Source organism: Emys orbicularis, chromosome 25, assembly GCF_028017835.1.
Source record: "Emys orbicularis isolate rEmyOrb1 chromosome 25, rEmyOrb1.hap1, whole genome shotgun sequence".
Classification (NCBI taxonomy): domain Eukaryota; kingdom Metazoa; phylum Chordata; order Testudines; family Emydidae; genus Emys; species Emys orbicularis.
This window is the reverse complement of record NC_088707.1, coordinates 17,648,854-17,660,719: the sequence shown is the minus strand read 5'-3', so window position 1 is coordinate 17,660,719 and position 11,866 is coordinate 17,648,854. Positions and strand designations below refer to the sequence as shown.

At 48.2% G+C, this 11,866-nt stretch overlaps 1 non-coding gene across 1 annotated transcript; it reads left to right on the top strand.

Annotated features, from left to right (window-relative positions):
• The first annotated feature begins 9,057 nt into the window (after positions 1-9,057).
• Positions 9,058-9,131, top strand: TRNAT-UGU (transfer RNA threonine (anticodon UGU)). The gene has a single exon. It is a non-coding gene; the product is annotated as a tRNA-Thr (tRNA).
• The last annotated feature ends 2,735 nt before the right edge of the window (positions 9,132-11,866 follow it).

The window sequence follows — 11,866 nt, the reverse complement described above, 5'->3', positions numbered from 1 at the left end:
GCACTGGAGATCACTATTTTGGCATCTCTCTCTCTCTGTCTCAGTGAACATCCGCCATGGTTGTTGAAAGTCTGTGATGGGATCTACGGGATGCAACCTGAACAGTGGGACCCCTGAGCCCTGTGTCCCACCGCCTGGACTCCCTCTCACACTGTGATGCCATGACAAGCTGCGAATCTCTGGCAGCTATTGCACTTACACCAGGGGTTGGCAACCTTTCAGAAGTGGTGGGCCGAGTCTTCATTTATTCACTCTAATTTAAGGTTTTGTGTGCCAGTAATACATTTTAACGTTTTTAGAAGGTCTCTTTATATAAGCCTATAATATATAACTAAACTATTGTTGTATGTAAAGTAAATAAGGTTTCAAAATATTTAAGAAGCTTCATTTAAAATTAAATTAAAATGCAGAGCCCCCCCCCCCCCCCGGACTGGTGGCCAGGATCTGGGCAGTGTGAGTGCCACTGAAAATCAGCTTGCGTGCCGCCTTCAGCACGCGTGCCGCCTTCAGCATGCGTGCCATAGGTTGCCTACCCCTGATTTACACAGACATCCACAGGTAGGGACACATCCAACTGAGTTACATGAATGCTTCTCCCAGCCACGCATTAAACTAATGATAGAGAGCCTCCAGCCAATTCCCCTCAGCTCTGCAGCCTTGTACCCCTGGATTATACCGTCTTGTCCTAGTCAGAAGCCTGATCAGTGTGAGCTTATTACCTAATCCGCCCCTCCCTCATTGTGAACAGTACATGCACCAGCCTTCTAACTGAGCTGAGATTTTCCAAGTACTTCAAGCAAAATAAGATATTTTAAGTAAAGTATAAAATAGATTTATTAACTACAGAAAGATGGATTTTTAAGGATGATAAATGGTAGGCATAAAAGATCAAAGTAAGTTAACAAAGAAATTAAAGATAAATGCACAATCTAAACTCTACACCTTATTACACTAGGCAGTATTAGGTCAATCAATTTTCTCATCCCACTGGATGTTACCCTCCTTAATACATAGAATTCCCGCTGAAACCTGGACCACTGTCCTCAGATTACCTTCATTTTCTTAGGATTCCTGCTGCTTCCAGCGTAGATGGGGGAGGAGAAAGGCAAAAACATGATGCCACAGTCTCCTATTTTATATTCTTAGTTCAAGTGTCTAGAAGACTCTTGCCCAGACATGTCCGGGTGGGCTCTGCTGAGTCACTAGCTTGGGGAATCCTCCTGGTGTGGTCTTGTGCAACTGAGTCATAGACTTGAGCAGTCCCCATAGTGTGGTGTTTGGGCATCTGTCACTGAATTGCAGATCCCTTAATTACAACTCCTCTGCTGATTCATGGTTGTTGAACACCCTCGTGGGCAGGGGTCACTAGCAAAATTATAGCATATTTCAGTAACAACCATACAGCAAAATGCATAACTTCATACACCTTCATGCTATACATATTTGGACAGAAGGACGGATTTCAGCAGATCAGGACGTTTCATATGAAAATTTACATAGAATGCTTTGTATGAAATATCACAACCATATATGAATGATGAATATGTGGGCTACAGGGGACTATTTTGAGGTACATCATGTCACAAAAGTCTCTAGAGACTGGCCTTTGGGAAGAGTTGGCTGAAGAGCCTTGCTAGTAATGGAGAAATCCTGGCTTGGCCTGCCAGTTTGTCCTTGCGAATGAAACTTGTCTGTTGGGCTCCCTTTTTGGTATATCTTTCTCATAAACAGAAAAGAAGTTCTTGGCCAATCCTTGAAAGTGCTTGTTCAAGACACAGAGAGCCTCTGCACTGGGGTAGGGGGTAGGGGTGCAGGAGGGGGTCAGGGGTGGCGGTGCTTACCTCGGGTGGTGTGGCTCCCAAAGTGACCGGCACACACTCCCCTCCAGCAGTGGCTCCTAGACAGTGGGATCTGGGGGGGCAGTGGCGGAGTTTGCACTCGGGGCTGCAGGGATATGCCGGCCACTCCAGGAGCAGCGTGGCATGGAGGGAGGGGGGCAGAGCTCTGCCTTAGCGCTGCTGGCACGTCTCTGTGTGTAGCTTGTGAGGCATCGGGTCTCCGTGGGCTGCCTGGGGTGGGGGCAGTGCCAGAGGGGGCTTGGGTCACCCCTTTGCCTCCTGGCTCATCTTGCTGGCCAACAGGGATTTTAGGGTGCAGCAGTGCAGAGAGCGGGAAGAGCGAACCACAGCAGCTGCCTCCCCCACATGTAGGAAAATGGCTTGACCTGCTGGCCCTGCGGACTAAGTCACCAGGTCTTCAGCTTGCCCCATTCGACCCAACGGGTTGATCTTTTGGCCAGAATTATTTGCAGTTGGGATTTCCCCCCAACAGTACCCCACAGGGGTTCAGGGTCATCTCCAGCACAGGCCACACAGGAAGGCTTAATGCTTGAGCTGCAGCACATGCTGGGTAGGCTTAAGGCTGGGCTCCCCATAGCAGGAGAGAAGAGAAAGACTCGACCCCTGGAGGGGCAGGCTGGGCTTTCTGGATCCCATTTGCTCACAGCCACCACCCCACCCCCACTCCCAAGTTGTCAATGGTGCCTCCAGGTCAACCAGAAAGGAGCAGCACCAAGTCCACATATGGCTTGCAGGCAACTCCCAAACCTACCACAGCACACCATCTCGGCCAGAAAGGTGCCCACGCAGCCTCACCATTGCTTCTTTTCCTTCCACCCAGAACCCCGCTTCTCCTGGGCTGCAAGTAGCCATCCCAGGGATGCCAAGAGGCAGGCACAGGATTCTATCTCCCAACATCCAACTCCACCTCCCCAGGCTTTGGCAGAACGAATGGTGGTGCTCTACTATCCCCACTTAGCTGCACAGCTTCTTCCCTGCCTTCCTCAGCTTGACTTTCCTCTATTGCCCCATTCCTGTCTTACTTCCTCCTTTTGCAAGTCACGCAAAGGAGACCAGCAGGAAGTAATGGCCTCTATAGGCCAACCTCCAAGGGCAGAGGAGGCCAAGCCACAAGCCTCCAAAAGGTGACACGCCTAACTGCTCTAGGTTCTCCAGACTGACACCAAGGCACTTTCTCCACTGATGTCACCACCCTCTGTCATGCGGGGGTTGGAGTTATCCCAGGGATAGGCCAATAGCAGAAGGAGGAGCGCCTACCTGAACAGCAAGGGGATCCGGGAAAAGGAAACCAGCATGTTTCTGAACCAGGGGCCTTTTGCGTGTTAGGCAAACGTGATAACCACTACACTACAGAAACTTTGTCATGGTGTTGTACCCCTCCCTTCAAATTCCATCCACTTGGCGGTCACTCGTCCTGGCACACACCAATGGGTGAACCTGGAGAAAGTGGCAGCAGCCCTTCGATAGGTCAGCTGGTAGAGCAGAGGATGAGCCGGTGCTCAGGAAGTCATCCTTACATTGCCCTTGTGATTCTTCCTTGAAGGAGAGCTTGTTTTTTTCCCCCTTGCTGAGAAAGAGCAAGAGAAGAATGAAAGGTCAGGTGGGCCAACTCGGTGCAGAAGCCCACAGTGTCTTTTCCTGCTGCATAGCCCAAAATGAAGGATTCGTGGCAGTTAAAGGAACTGCTTCATTTTCAGAAAACAGCCACCTCTGCACAAAGAGGGATGGAAGAGTATGCCTAAGCCTGGGATTGAACCGGGGACCTTGAGAGCTTCAGTCTAGCACTCACCCAACTGAGCTACTTCAGCAGCTGCTAGGTTGTAGTTTGGCCTACTGCTTTTCTGTCTGGGACGTTTTTGTCAGCTGTGGCACAGAAAAAGGATGTTCTTGCGAGTGGCCCATGAAGGCGAGATTAACTTTTGCCTTCCTTGCTCAGCTTTACTTTCTTCCTCACCCTATTCCTGCCTTAGTTACCTGAAGGCGACTGGGGCCCAGTGGTATGAGGAGGAAGTTGGGCAGCTAGACCCTGCTGGCAAAAGTCCTGCTGCCACTTGCCACCCCACTCTCTTCTTCCAGCTTCACATATTGGCTGCCAGGGACTTGGTGCCCAGCAGCACAAGGGAAGACAGTGGACAGAGCCACCCTCACCTTGAAGCTCCAGTTCATTAAACCATATCTTCAATCGATGATGGCCAATGAGAGACCAACATCACTTGCTATTTTAGCACTTGAAAATGCCATTGGCCAGTCTTTTGATCTCCCTAATGCTGTGCTTCAGTTCATGACGGCAAAGGCGAGAAAAACTACCTTTGAACTAAAGGACTATGGTTAACATTCTAACGCTGTCTCTTACTGTAACACTATTTAATACTGGTCGACCCTGTGTTGGTGACAGTTTGATTTCTAGATATTAGGACATTTCAGTTACTGTTAAAATTAAAAAGTTTCTATATGCTTAGAGGAAATGAATTTGTTTTATTTGCTTATATATGGCATGAATAAATACAGGTTTACAGATCCTAGCATGCAAATTTATCATCTTATATGACAAAGAAAATCATGCATCCAAATTGTGCATCAAAATCATGAAATGAGCTACAAATGCAATGAAAAATAAGATATTCAAAAGTTTAATGTATGTGGGGACAGGCACCGAAGACATGTCTTGCCTGGGGTGTCATTTGGTCTAGGGCAGACCCTGTCAGGGACAGCAGGAGTTAGTTTCACATGACTATTTTCAGGCTGTAATCTGTGGGCACCCTGCTCTGTTGGAGGGATCCCGGCAGCCCAGACTTAGGGCTGGAACAGGTCCCTGATTTAGGGGGTGGCTACATGGTTTACAACACTCTGATTTCTCAAACAATCTGTATCTCCCAGAGCCTCAGATCTGCATCCCCATAATGCTCCTGCACCGCCTTCTCTCCTTTCACATTCTATGGAAAGGAGCAGCATCAAGAGTTAGGGATGAGCTATAGGGCGCTACATGGGTGGCAGAGGCTTCAGGATCCCAGAGTGTTTGCCTGTCTAGGGCATTTTGGCTGAGACCTCAGGGACACATTGTGAGGCAGAATCCCAGGCATCTATATGAAAGGAGCATGAGGACGTAAGAACGGCCATACTGGGTCAGACTGGGTCCATCTAGCCCAGTATCCTGTCTTCCCATAGTGGCCAAAGCCAGGTGCTTCAGAAGGAATGATCAGAACAGGTAATCACTAAGTGATCTATCCCCTTTCACCCATTCCCACCTCCTGGCAAATAGAAGCTAGGGACACTGTCCCTATCCATCCTGGCTCATAGCCTATCATCCATGAATTGATTTAGCTCATTTTGTTGAACCCTGTTATAGTCTTGGCCTTCACAACTTCCTCTGGCAAGGAGTTCCACAGGTTGACTGTGCATTGTGTGAAAAAAATACTTCCTTTCGTTTGTTTTAAACGTGCTGCCTATTAATTTCATTTGGTGACCCCTAGTTCTTGTGTTATGAGAAGGAATAAGTAACACTTCCTTATTTACTTTCTCCACACCAGTCATGATTGTATAGACCTCTATCATGTCCCCCCTTAGTCATCTCTTTTCCAAGGTGAAAAGTCCCAGTCTTATTATTCTCTCCTCATATGGCAGACACTCCATACCCCTTTTCTGAACCTTTTCCAATTCCAATACATCTTTTTTAAGGTGGGGTGACCATATCTGAATGCAGTATTCAAGATGTGGGCATACCATGGATTTATATAGTGGCAATAAGATTTTCTCTCTTATTATCTATCCCTTTCTTAATGATGCCCAACATTCTGTTCGCTTGTTTGACTGCCACTGCACATTGAGTGGATGTTTTCAGAGAACTATCCACAGTGACTCCAAGATCTCTCTCTTGAGTTTCAACAGCTATTTTATAATAATAAATGGAGATATCCTATCTCCTAGAACTGGAAGGGACCCTGAAAGGTCATTGAGTCCAGCCCCCTGCCTTTACTAGGAGGACCAAGTACTGATTTTGCCCCAGATCCCTAAGTGGCCCCTTCAAGGATTGAACTCACAATCCTGGGTTTAACAGGCCAATGCTCAAACCACTGAGCTATCCCTCCCCCACTTTTACATCCCCCCTCCTTTTACATCCCATCATTTTATATATATAGTTGGGATTATGTTTTCCAATGTGCATCACTTTGCATTTATCAACATTGAATTTAATCTACCATTTTGTCGCCCTTTCACCCAGTTTTGTGAAATCTCTTTTTAACTCCTCACAGTCTGCTTTGGACTTAACTATCGTGAGTAGTTTTGGATCATCTGCAAATTTTGTCACCTCACTTTTTAGCAGATCCTTTATGAATATGTTGAATAGTACTGGTCCCAGTACAGACAGCACTATTTACCTGTTTGCATCCTGAAAACTGACCATTTATTCCTACCCTTTTTTCCCTATCTTTTAACCAGTTATTGATCTATGTGAGGACCTTCCAGAGGTGAAAGTAAGCCGGTACGGTACAGTATGGCATACCGGCAAGAGTGGGTACACTGTGCCGGACCAGACCGGCTTCCCCAGGCTGGTGATTTAAAGGGCCCAGGGCTTCCTGCAGCGGCCGGAGCCCTGGGCCCTTTAAATCGCCTCCCGAGCCCCACTGCCGGAGCCCCGGGGAGCAAATCACTACCATGGAATGCTGCTCTCTCCCGCTCTATGAACACAGAGTGGGGCAGCGGAAGCTTCCTTACAGTGTGTGTGGGGCCTACTGTTGTCCAAACTGTGGCGCTCCCATGACACCCCATCCCCAAGGACCCACACTCACACCACCTCTCCCACCGAGCCCATACCCACAGAACGCCTCTTCCCCCCAAGACTCCACCCTTTCCCCCCCTCCATCATTTGTCCTAACAGCCAGTAAAGAGTGGTGGGGCCATGGCCCTCTAAACCCCCCTGTTCCAGCACCCCGACACAGCTAAGCAGGCAGCAGTGTGTGTATGTGTGTGTGTGTATGTGACAGAGACTGCTGTGCTGTGCTGAGCCAGTGAGAGAAGCGGGGGTTGATGTCAGGGCTGTCCCCCTCCCCCTGCCTCAGGACTTGTTGCTTCCAGCAGCTGTCTGAACTTAGAGACAGTGTGCCTACACACTCACTCTTCCCCAACACACACACTCCCCCAACACACACACTGTCTCTCCCCACACACAAACGGTCTCTACCCCACCACGCACATTGCAGTTGAAAAGCAGCTGGCAATCTAGTAGGATGCCCAATGGGATAGAGAAACTTGCATCATGTGATGCTGTACTGGCCCATGAGGCATTGCAAACCCTTCCCAAAACACCCTGCGGCCAGTTGCACAGTGGGATAGCCACAGTGCACTGCTCTCTGTGGCAATGCAAGAGCTGCTAGCATGGATGCGCTCTGCCGACACAAGGGTCATAGTGTGAACATGCAACAGCTGTTTAATTAAAACACTTTAATTAAAGTGGCATAACTCTGCGGTGTAGACATAGCCTGAGAGTGAAACAAGACCCAGCACCCGTTGAAACTAAAACTAGAGAATCACAACTGCCTCTGAAGTTGGCAGGATTCAGACCTGCGCAGGGAGACCCCAATGGATTTCTAGCCCATCACCTTAACCTCTTGGCTACAACTACTTGCTTTATATATGTGTCTCACTACACTCTAGTTCTGTTCTCACTGAGGCTTGGTCTACACTAAACCCCCAAATCGAACTAAGGTACGCAACTTCAGCTACGTGAATAACGTAGCTGAAGTTCGAAGTACCTTAGTTCGAACTTACCTCGGTCCACACGCGGCAGGCAGGCTCCCCCGTCGACTCCGCGGTACTCCTCTCATCTAGCTGGAGTACCGCAGTCGACGGCGAGCACTTCCTGGTTCGACTTATCGCGTCCAGACAAGACGCGATAAGTCGAACCCAGAACTTCGATTCCCAGCCGCCGAACTAGCGGCTGGGTATAGACATACCCTGAGTGATCAATTTCAATTGTTTCCTCAGACCAGCTTCCACAGCACACTCACTGCTGTGCCATTGTGTAAATATGTCCATGGCCTAACTGCAAGAATTCCTGCCCATTTCCCTTCTGGCTGGAGCATGATGAGAGTGTGTTTTTGGTTAATGACGTTGCTGTAGATTGTTGTCCATTTCTTGCCTTGATAATTCAGACAGTCCCTTTCCCGTCATATCCCCAGTACATCAGTGATTGCAATAGCAGGGGGCAGGTTTACTCTGGGGCACTGAGCTTTGCCAGGGGGTTGGTGGCTCCTTTCTTTCCTCGCCCTGGAGTAAACTCACCTTTTTATTCCATCCTTGATGTTTCATGGAATAACAACAGAAGACAGAAGAAAGAGGTGGACAGGGTGTGTCAGAGAAGTGAGAGCGGTGGGCAGGGCAGGTCTCAGGGGAGGGGCCGAGAGGTCTGGGACATGGGCAGGGAAGGGGGCAGAGAGGTGAGGGCGGTGGGCAGGGTGGGTCTCAGGGGAAGGGGCAGAGAGGTGCAAGCGGTGGGCAAGTCGGGTCTCAGGTGAGGGGGCAGAGAGGTGTGAGTGGTGGGCAGGACAGGTCTCAGGGAAGGAGCAGAGAGGTGTGGGTGGCAGGCAGACCTTGGGGTAGGGGGTGTAGAGGCACGAGCAGCAGGTGAGGAGAGGAGCAAGCGAAAGGTAGACCAGCAGGCCTCAGCCAAAGAGGCAGAGCAGGGGAGGGAAGTAGCCAAAGGGGAGCAAGGGTGGAGCACAGGTGGGGCCTCAGAGGGAGGAGAATGAGTGAAGGGGCTGGAGTGGGGGGGGGCAGCTCCACGGTCCGGGTACCAATGGCCCGCCAATTCTTGGGAGCTTCCAGTGCTCACACCCAGCCTCCCCAAATGCAAGAGTCATGGGCCACCTATTCTCTGGGTCTTCACTAACCAAGCATCTCCCCAAGCTATGTTGATGGCAGAAGCCCTCCTGGTGACACAGCGCTATCTACACCGGGGTTAGGTTGATATAACTGCATTGCTCAGGGGGGGTGTAAATTTTTTACACCCATAAGTATTGTAGTTTCATCGACCTAATTTTGTTGCATAGACCTGTCCAAAGAATCACACACACACCTTGGGAGTAAAACTTCACCTGCTCCTCTGCTTTACAGAATCCAAACACGAGCAACACTTGTCAGGGCCCTGTGCGGGTTGGCAGGGAGTCAGGTGTGGGCAGACACAATACTTTAAACTGAGGCAGGCACCATGACTTAGCTGGTTAAAGTACCTGTTTTGTAAACAGGAGAGCCTGGGTTCAACTCCCAGTGGTGCCTTGTTGAGTTGCTTTTGGGGCACCTGGTATTGGCTACTGTCAGAAGACAAGATACAGAGCTAGCTGGACTATTGGTCTAGCCCAGTGTGGTTTTTCTTATGCTTTAAATTACACTCACAGGCACTGATAACAGAGTTACTGAAAGTTTGGGTGTTTCAGTCCCCTCACAGATGACACCCTCCTTCAGGGACAGGGACAGGTCTAAGCTCTCACATCAAATGCTCATTGTGGCTGCCAGAATCTGTGGGCAGCTTGTTTAGTTTACACCGAGGGTTGAGTCTTGCTTTGTGCACCGTGTCTGAGAATGAAAATCCTAAACCACCCTTTGAAATAACGAATGCAGCAGGACGTGTTTTGTCACTGCCCCAAAGCAGACAGAACAATGGAGAAATGCCATTGAGTCCAGGGTAATACTTCATTGCGGTTTTACCATTTCCACTTGCTAACCTCCCTCCCAACCTTCTGGGGTCCTAGAGCAGGGTACTGAGCTTGAGCTGAGACATGTACACTGCAACTTTACACACCAAGCCGCTGTCCTGAATTAATCCGACACGGGCCAGCCGTAGGTGTTTCATTGCACTGTGATTAAAACACCCAGGGCACGTGTCTCAAAGCCCGGGTCAGCTGACTTAGGCTTATGGGGCTTGGGCTGCAGGACTATTAAATTACAGTGCAGACATATGGGCTTGAGCCCAACCTCTGAGACCCCATGAAGGGTGGGGGTTTCCAAACCCAGGCTTCAGCATGAACACAAATATCTGCCCCACAGCTTTAGCTCCATGAGCCCAAGTCAGATGACCCAGGCCAGCCATGGTGCAATCTTTATCCCAGGAGAGATGGACTCTAAGGGTACGTCTCCATTGCAATGTCAGCCCAGGTGTGGCACGCTGTGCTCAAAGCAGCACCCTGCAAGCCCCATATTCACCACTGTAATATAATGATGCTATGGTTTGTATAAAGTCTGCCTTGTGAGGTATCATTTCAAAAGTCTTGATCTGTTGAACATTAATATATTCTTGGATTGTATGTGCTAGCATTGGTTGGGAAGTTATGAAGTTTTGCTCTGTGTGCGTTACTGAAATATGTTACGAGGTTGGGAAATGCCCACCAGCAGCCTTTCAGGTCCAACAATGGAGGAGCCAGACTCGCTGCTGGCCCATTGAAGGTATCCACACTCCCAAGGACTATCCCAGGATCCGTGTACAATGCAGACTTCTCCGAGATAGCCCGGAGACAATGGACACTGTTTGACTCACATCATAGCAAAGGCGCTTCCTAGCAAGTTGGAAGAAACTGTGAAAGAGGGGAAGAGACATCAAGACTTGGCCTCTTTCCCCACAACTCAATACCTGGAAACACACCTGGAGGACAAAGACTGAACTGAAATAATGCAGAAATCAGAAGAGAATAATAAATCAAAGTCCCCAAACAGACTAGTATTGGTTTCTCAGCAGAAAATTTTCAGTTTGGGGGATTTTGTTTTCCCAGTCAGACCTTGCCAAGGGAAGCAGAAAGAAAATGTTTGAAATGCCTCCTTCAGAACAGCTTGGCCTAGACACTCTAGGTGTGGGTCACCGTCATGGCCTTGCTGAGGACGGGGGCATTTTAATAATTTGGGGATGTCCCAGGGTGTTTGGAGGAGATTATGAGGATGTTACCTTTTGAGATAAAAACTAAGAAATACAGAACAAAAAAAATTCTTTGAGAAATCTGGGATTTAGACATATTTTATTGAAAGCAATGGAGGTCTGAATTCCTGAGAATGTTTTTGTTTAGAGGAAGCAATGTGGCTTGATCTGTCATTGTACCAAAGGGGAGATGGTTGTTCATAAAGGAGGGGAGAAGACTAAATGCACACGATGAGGATGGGATTCAAACCCATATGTAAAACACACACTAGATTAGCAGTCTATCACTTTAGCTACTCGGCCACCTCACCTGAGCTCAAAAGATGGGACAGGAGGAGAAATCTAAGGCCAGCAGAGATAGGGTCAATAAGGAGTTTTTAAATACTAAGTGTAAGGGAGGGTCTGAATGAGCTTCCCCCCGCACATCTAGTGATGAGTTGGGGGAAAGCCTTCAGGAACAGACAATGTTTGCATAGAAATGCCTATTCTGCCTAGATATGCAGCAAGTATCCTTTTTATAAAACAATATATATATATATATATATAAAGGTAATTCTTCTGTTTTCCTGCTGTCAGCAAAAAATTTGTAAAAAGAAAGAGGTATTTTAAGCAATAATCTGTCCCCACCAAGGGGCTGGGATAGGTTTATTTTGTTTTTCATACACTTTATGGGCAAGCTGGTGCCAGTGGAGGAACAACCCAGAACACCATTGGTCCACTGTCGCAACAAAAAATTGTGTTCTGTGTTTGTGTTGTTTGTCTTGTTATTACTGTTATTTTGGTGGATATTATAAATTTTTCAGGCATGACGCCCCCTTTTCATTGGACATGTCATGCTGCCTCTTTTGGGACCAAGGGAAAATATACCCTAATTAAACTTCTTCTACCCCCTACTCCACCACTTCCTTCCAAATTGTCCATGACACACTCATCCCCATGGTGGTCTACCCCCATCCAGAGACCTGTGGTTCTTAATGCAACTGGTTTACAAATGACTATTACTCTGTTCCCCACTGACTGGTATTTCGGTACAACATTTGCTAACTATTCTCAGTTTACCAAAGTAGGTGAAAGAATATTGCTATGAGTAATTTCAAACTCATTTGAA